The sequence below is a fragment of the Macrobrachium nipponense genome, chromosome 13 (assembly GCF_015104395.2).
Source record: "Macrobrachium nipponense isolate FS-2020 chromosome 13, ASM1510439v2, whole genome shotgun sequence".
Lineage (NCBI taxonomy): Eukaryota > Metazoa > Arthropoda > Malacostraca > Decapoda > Palaemonidae > Macrobrachium > Macrobrachium nipponense.
The window spans coordinates 63162604-63171117 of NC_087206.1; positions in this window are offsets into that span (position 1 = coordinate 63162604).

An 8514-nucleotide genomic window follows, 5' to 3' on the forward strand; every position below is an offset into this window, starting at 1 on the left:
GCCTGAATTATCATGTAGCGTTCTCTTCTCCTTTCTAGACTATATAATTTTAAGAATTGTAGTCTTTCCCAGTAGTCTAGGTCCTTAACTTCTTCTATTCTAGCTGTAAAGGACCTTTGTACACTCTATTTGTGCAATATCCTTTTGATAGTGTGGGTACCATATCATATTGCAATATTCAAGTGGGACTACGAACATATGTTTTATAAAGCATAATCATGTGTTCAGCTTTTCTTGTTTTGAAGTGCCAGTAACAACATTCCCATTTTGCTTTACATTTTGCCAACAGAGTGCTATTTGATCATTGCATAAAAAACATGGTCCTATCATCATCACACCAAGGTCTTTAACTGCTTCCTTATTTGTGATGGTCTCATTATTAGGTCCCTTATATGCATATAGCTTTCTTTCTCTGTCTCCATAATTTATTGATTCAAATTTATCAGAGTTAAATACCATCCTATTTACCTCTGCCCAATCATATACTTTGTTAAGGTCTCTTTGTAGAGCGTTCCTATCTTCATCACAAGTAATTTCTCTACTTATTCTTGTGTCATCTGCGAAACTACTCACTACCGAATCCTTAACATTATTGTCTATGTCTTCAATCATAATAACAAACAGTATTGCAGCTAACACTGTACCTTGCGGTACACCGGATATTACCTTGGTTTCATCCGATTTCTCATCGTTTGCAATAACTATCTGTTTTCTGTTGTGTAAAAATTCTTTTAACCATCTTCCTACTTTATCTACGATATTGTGTTTTCTAATTTTCTTTGCTAATATATTATGGTCTACTTTGTCAAAAGCTTTTGCAAAGTCTAGATAAACCACATCTGTTTCATTTCCGCTTTTCATATTTTTGAATATGTTCTCACGGTGGACTAATAGTTGGGTTTGTGTACTTTTTCTGGGTACGAAACCGTGTTGTCCTATATTAAACAAATTATTTTTTATTAAATGTTTCATAATATTTTTCTTCATTACCCTTTCATACACTTTCATAATATGTGATGTTAGACTCACAGGCCTATAATTACTGGCCTCTAGTCTTGATCCACTTTTGAAAGTAGGGGTGATATATGCTAATTTGTGCTCATCATAAATCTTGCCTGTATCTACACTTTGTCTTAATAATATTGCAAGTGGCTTTGCGATAGAATGAACTACTTTCTTTAACAAAATAGCAGGGACTCCATCCGGCCCTGCAGCAGCTCCATTTTTAATTTCATTAATTGCCCCTCCTGCCACAACAATATCAGCTTCATTAATTTCTATGTCAGCTAAATATTCACTATTTTCTTCCCTTACTTCTATATCATTATCTTCATTATCTATTCTAGGGGTGAATTCTCTCTTATATCGTTCTGGCCAGTATGTTGCAAATTTCCTTTTTTTCATTCGTTAATCTCCCTTCAATTAAAAACTCAGAGGGCGTATTTCTATTCTTCTTTTATTCATCTTCTTCGCATATGAGTATAATAGTTTGGGGTTTTGCTTGATATTTAATAGGGTTTTTTCTTCCAAGTCCCGTTTTTCATTTTCTTTTGATTGTATATCTTTTGTTCTGCATTTTTGTTATCTTACGTTTTTAGTTCTATAAACTTTCCATGCATTTTTTTCGTTTGCAAGACCTTTTTTCCACTTTCTGATTTTCTGGAACAAGATCCTTCTGTCTCTTGGTATGCATGAATGATGTTTACTTTTCTTCTTCGGTATATATTTTTCCACTATTTTCTCCAATATTTTATATATAATATCTCCGTATTTACCCTTATGTCATCACTTACGAAAATGTTATCCCAATCTTTGTTTAATTCTTCATTAATTTCTGACCATTTTATATTTTTTATACTGTAGAAAGTTGTATTTTCCATATCCTTCCCACTTTTTCATTTCTTGCTTATCTCTATTTTCACTTGCTTTGGAATGAACTGTTAATTCTATGAACATTATGGTCTGAAATACTCGCATTATAAACTATTATTTCTTTAACATAATTCATCTCGTTCACAAATACTAGGTCTAAAGTATTTTCCTTTCTTGTTGGCAGGTGATTTATTTGTTGAATGTTGTATTCTAGTAGCATATCTAATAGCTTTTCAAATTGCCTCTTATCTTCTGCACTACTATTACTCTCTTTTTTATATGTATAAGTACAACCACAATCTCCTATTCGTTCTTTCCATTCTACGAAAGGAAAGTTTGAAGTCACCAGATAGGAGAATAGTCAGTCCTTGTGATTTCTACATATATCATCCAATTTTTCAATTATTAAGTCAAACTCTTTAGTATTAGGAGGTCTATATAATTACTATGTTCATCAATTTTTTCAGATTCAAATTCTACCGCTATTAGTTCACATTCTGAGTTTACTATATTTCTCATATATTTTTCCTTGTTTTTTGTCTTTCCCATATATTGCGGTTCCCCCTTGATTCCTATTTTTCTATGATCTATAAGTTTGGAACCCTTTTATTTGATCATCATTCCCAGTCTCTTGGGAAAATACCAGGTTTTCACTTATATTCATTATATCTATTTTCTTTTCATTTTGGGTTAGTTCTTCTAAGTACTCTATTTTTCTTTTTGAGTTACTCGTAACTAAAACCTGCGCATTCATCACTATGATGGTTTGCGTGTTTCTCCTTCATTTAATACTGGTAGTAATAAGGATTTTCCCATGTCTCTTTCCTGTTCTGGTATGTTGTTCTTTTTTTCATTTCCAGAAATTCTGACATTAAAAAATCCAACTTTTCCGCATAATATTTGATCTTCCTTCATCATAATTATTCATTTTGTGTCTGAAATCTGCAATTTTCGTTTCTGCAATATCCTCTTGCATAATAAATACAGTTATTATCTCTTGAGTAGAATTTCGGAGCTGATGCTTTGAAATTTTTTGCTGACACCTCTGCATATCTTCATTGGTGGTTTGCTTTTCTCTCTTTTACCTGATATTCTTGATTTCTCTCTTTATTTGTTGTTTCTTTCTTATTTTGGATTTTATTACTTGGCTTAGGTTATTTATTTGATTATGATTCATGGCTACAGGGTGCATATATTTGCATTTTTTGTCGAACTTACATCCTTTTCCTTCTTTTAGGTTTTTACATATTTTTGGATGCAGATCTCTGCAATCATCCCCATATCCATCTAAGTATGCACATTTACCATATATTTCATAGTTTTGACATATCTTAGGATGTTTGTAGTAACATCTTTCTCCAAATCTGCAATTCCCTCTTTTCAAAAGGTTGCAGATTTTGTCTTTCTTGTCTATTTTTTCCTCTTTCCCGTCATTGTATAGATCTGGGTAGCCGCCTCTTCGGGATTGCTTTTCTGTTGTCATATCGTAATTTATTTCCTTCGTAGGTTATGTGCTGTCTTTTATTAGCCTCATATGTAGTATCAATGAGTATCTCTGCATCCATACTTTTATCTTGTTCTTTGTTTTTCCTTATTTTTTTTCTGTCATTTCATTTTTGTTTACTTCTCTTCCGTTTTCCTCTTCTTCTTTTTCTTCTTCTTCTCTCTTCTTCTTCTCCTCAACTATTTTGTACATTCAATCTTGATTTAATAACATTGTCTATCCATGATAGACATGTTGAACAAAAAATTCTTGTATCTTTCTCAAATCTTGTATTACCTCAGCACACTGTGGATGGGTCGGAATGTTGCATGCAGCACATTTCTGATTAGGTTTTGTGGATTGACTATGCTATACCAAACCTTACACAGTTTTGCATGCTTTTGGCAATTCTTTTTCCTAATGCATCAATTAGGATATTCACAAGATTCACCTTATTCATTTTCTTTGTCGGAATAGTTGGTTTATGTATATTTTTCTTTATGAGTCTCTTGACCACTTGGATTTTATTTGGAACTTCTTCAATTATTTTCAAGATGTTTTCATTAGATTTGTTCCAGTTTGAAGGATTATATCCTTCTAATATATCTATGAATGCTTTTGTATCTTTTTGGTTAGGACTGTTGCTGATTTCATAGATGAGAAATGCCAGTTCCCTTCCTGCTACCTCATCGTATTGCGAATCTGCTAAACACGCCAAATTACGCCACCTCTTCCCGCAGTTGGAACTTACTGCCATCTTGTTCTGATTTATAGTATTACACTTAATAAACTAACTTAGAAGACGCTTTATCTTCACGCGGGTACGTCTCACCAAGCAAGATGGCTACTACTACGAGAGAGAGAGAGAGAGAGAGAGAGAGAGAGAGAGAGAGAGAGAGAGAGAGAGAGAAGAAGTAGTAGTTGCAGAGTGGATATTCTGAATTTTATTTTTTCTATTATAAAAAGTTTTTGACAGAGAGAGAGAGAGAGAGAGAGAGAGAGAGAGAGAGAGAGAGAGAGAGAGAGAGCGGTCCGATTTTAGCCAAAAAATAACAAAAATAAAAATAAAACGTTTCTCCTTTTGATACATCAATAGTCCCACCGGTAGATTTTTCCTCATACATTATTATATTACAATAACTACCTTTCCATTATTCGCTTTCCTTCGCTCCATTTCGATTCAGCCCCGTCTTGCCTTAGGCACGTGCTTGATGGCTTAATTAATCTGTTGGGTTTGAATGGCTACTTGAGGGAGAAGGCATTAAAGCACCCCCTCCCTCACCCCCTCCCCCTCGTCTATGCATGATATTCAGAAGTCTAGGATCCAGACAATGGCTAGAGAGATGAAGTGTTAAGAACGATGTTAGTGGCTATATTATTATTTTTTTCTTTTTCTATTTTTTTTCTATCACAGTCCTCCAATTCGACTGGGTGGTATTTATAGTGTGGGGTTCCGGGTTGCATCCTGCCTCCTTAGGAGTCCATCACTTTTCTTACTATATGCGCCGTTTCTAGGATCACACTCTTCTGCATGAGTCCTGGAACTACTTCAGCCTCTAGTTTTTCTAGATTCCTTTTCAAGGATCTTGGGATCGTGCCTAGTGCTCCTATGATTATGGGTACGAATTCCACTGGCATATCCCATATCCTTCTTATTTCTATTTTCAGATCTTGATACTTATTTTTTTCCTTCTCTTTCTCTTCAACTCTGGTGTCCCATGGTATTGCGACATCAGTGAGTGATACTTTCTTCTTGACTTTGTCAATCAACGTCACGTCTGGTCTATTTGCACGTATCACCCTATCCGTTCTGATACCATAGTCCCAGAGGATCTTTGCCTGATCGTTTTCTATCACTCCCTCAGGTTGGTGCTCGTACCACTTATTACTGCAAGGTAGCTGATGTTTCTTGCACAGGCTCCAGTGGAGGGCTTTTGCCACTGAATCATGCCACTTTTTGTACTGGTTCTGTGCAAGTGCCGGGAATTCGCTTGCTATGTGGTTTATGGTTTCATTTTTCGTATTGCACTTCCTACATATGGGAGAGATGTTATTTCCGTCTATCGTTCTTTGAACATATCTGGTTCTTAGGGCCTGATATTATGCCGCTGTTATTATTATTATTATTATTATTATTATTATTATTATTATTATTAAAAAATCCTCATAATAGCACGAGTCTTCAAATGGAGAAACAAATCCACAGTTATGTAAATGTTCATATATTTAAATTTAAAACTTTAAGGATAGCTTTCGGGAATCTGTCCGGTTCCCCTTATATTATTATTATTATTAAGACGTTCCATCGTAAGAAACAATAACAATGATAAAAATCCCATAGTCCCAGGCGTTTATGGATTGTAATAGTAAATATTTTGGCGAAAGTGGACGGGGACTAGATATACGTTTGGGCGAACATAAGCGAGCTTATGAACTACAATCACAAAACAGCGCAATAGTAGCACATGCATTCAGGAATGATCATAGACCCAACTGGAACGAGGCTAAAATTATCTTTAAAAGTAACAATGTAAATGTCAGACGACTAGTCGAGGGAGCTGCTATAAGTTTGGGAGAATCATTCAAAGGAAACAAGTCTTTTGTCAACGAAGACCCATTTGTTAATTTTTATATTACTAGTATGTTTTTAAAAGATTTTAACTGTAGGACAGGCTCTGTTTTTCCCTCTCCTGATGCTGCCTCTGCCTTGCCTCTTCCAGTCCAGGTAACCGCTGCCCCGGGGGAGTCTGATAACGGTGCCCAATCTACGCCCTGAATGAAGGACTTCGTGTTAATGTGCAACAACCTGTCGAAGAATCCAACAGGATTGCAGCCAGAAGGATTGATAGGGGAGAGGGTATCACCTAGTTGCTGTTAACTACCCCCTCTTTCTTCACCTGGCCCATTAACGAGTTAACGACCGTTGTCAACGATCTTCAACGACTCTTGTTTTTTAAATTTACCTCTGTACTTGTCGTAACTTATTGTTCATTTGGACTGAAGATGAACCCAGGGAAGGGTTTGAAAGCTTTCTGTAAAGTCTTCAAAATTATACACGGACTTTTTACACTTTGTATTATTGTGGACCCTTTAGAACATGATATATACTCTCGTGATAGAGAGTTTTTCCCTAATTATTATTATTATTATTATTATTATTATTATTATTATTATATTATATTATTATTATTATTATTATTATATTATTATTATTCAAAATATGTGCTTATCAATTAAGAGAGGGCAAGAAATAGAAATAGCATAAACTGACAATGCCGATATTCGCAAATCTTTAACGATTGAATTGTGTTATGGACAAGCAATATATATATATATATATATATATATATATATATATATATATATATATATATATATGAATATTTATCACATCACCGTGATTCATATAAAACATCATTCGAGCTACCAAATGTCCTTTAATATCATATTCTGCTCTACCTCGGAACATATGATATATTTTCATATATGTACCGAGGGGGAATTTTTTTTATTTTTTTTTATTTTAGTTGATAATAATTTCGTACCCCATGGGATCGAACCACCGTCCAGTAGGACGGGGAACGAAATCAGGATCGGACAGTGACACTACCGAAACGGCTATCAAGAGAGGCTAAAGGTTTATATCGATTCTGACCATTTCAAATCAACGTCGATCTCGTTGTATTTGTAATTAGAATCGATATGGAACCCCCCCTCCCCGCACCATGGTAGCCGATTCGAGCGTTTGACCCACGCAGCCTTATTATGATATTTATCACATCACCGTGATTCATATAAATCATTCGAGCTACAAATGTCCTTTAATATCATATTCGCTCTACCTCGGAATTGATATATTTTTCATATATGTACCGAGGGGGAATTTTTTTTTAGTTGATAATAATTTCGTACCCCCATGGGATCGAACACCGTCCAGTAGACGGGGAACGAAATCAGGATCGGACAGTGACATAACTACCGAAACGGCTATCAAGAGAGGCTAAAGGTTTATATCGATTCTGACCATTTCAAATCAACGTCGATCTCGTTGTATTTGTAATTAGAATCGATATGGAACCCCCTCCACCATGGTAGCCGATTCGAGCGTTTGACCCACGCAGCCTTATTATGAATATTTATCACATCACCGTGATTCATATAAATCATTCGAGCTACAAATGTCCTTTAATATCATATTCGCTCTACCTCGGAATTGATATATTTTCATATATGTACCGAGGGGGAATTTTTTAGTTGATAATAATTTCGTACCCCCATGGGATCAAACCACCGTCCAGTAGGACGGGGAACGAAATCAGGATCGGACAGTGACACTACCGAAATTATCATTCAGCAACCACAATTCATGGGTATGAATCCTACAATACTCTGAAGTATGGCACATGTGCTATACAATGCCGTTTAATTACTTCTGCAACGCATTGTCTCAAGAATGCAAAATCGAACAATCTTTTATACAAGCACTGGTGTGGATCAGCATGGGAAACTTTCATATCAAGACACCAATACCCAATAAACTTACAAGGGGCATTATAGTCAGAAAAACTCTTCTTGGAGTTCAGCGTTTTATTACATCTATATCAAGTTAGCTTTATACTAAACACGATGGTCATACAATTAATAGAGAAAGAAATGATCAGAGAAGCTGTGCTTTTGTCTGCTGCACACCTACGATTGCCAACCTGCAAAACAAAGCAACCGAAAACGACCTGAATTCGTTTTTAAACGACGAAACTTAAGACTGACCTAAAGCACAGCAGCTCCGACGAATAAATAAAGGCATTCCTGCTTCTTCTTCTTCTTCTTCTTCTTACTGATAAAACATTCAAACGCAAACATTGGCAGAAGAGCGGAGCACACGTTCCTAGTTCTTGCAACACGAAAGTAAACAATCGGTTTCGTAGAACGAGTCTCCTCTTCCTCCACCTCAAGCTCTTATTTGTCTTCCTCATAATCATGACTGTTCCTGAAACATTGCACGACAAATATCTTAATTCATGGCTCGACAAGACAAGACGTCCACTGAATGCTGCCAAGTATGATGTAAATTTGGAAGACGTTCTCCTCAATTGTTTGAAGATGCTCCTTAGAGTAATGCCCTTATTGTCATACACCTTTACAAGGTTTAGTTTGGCTTT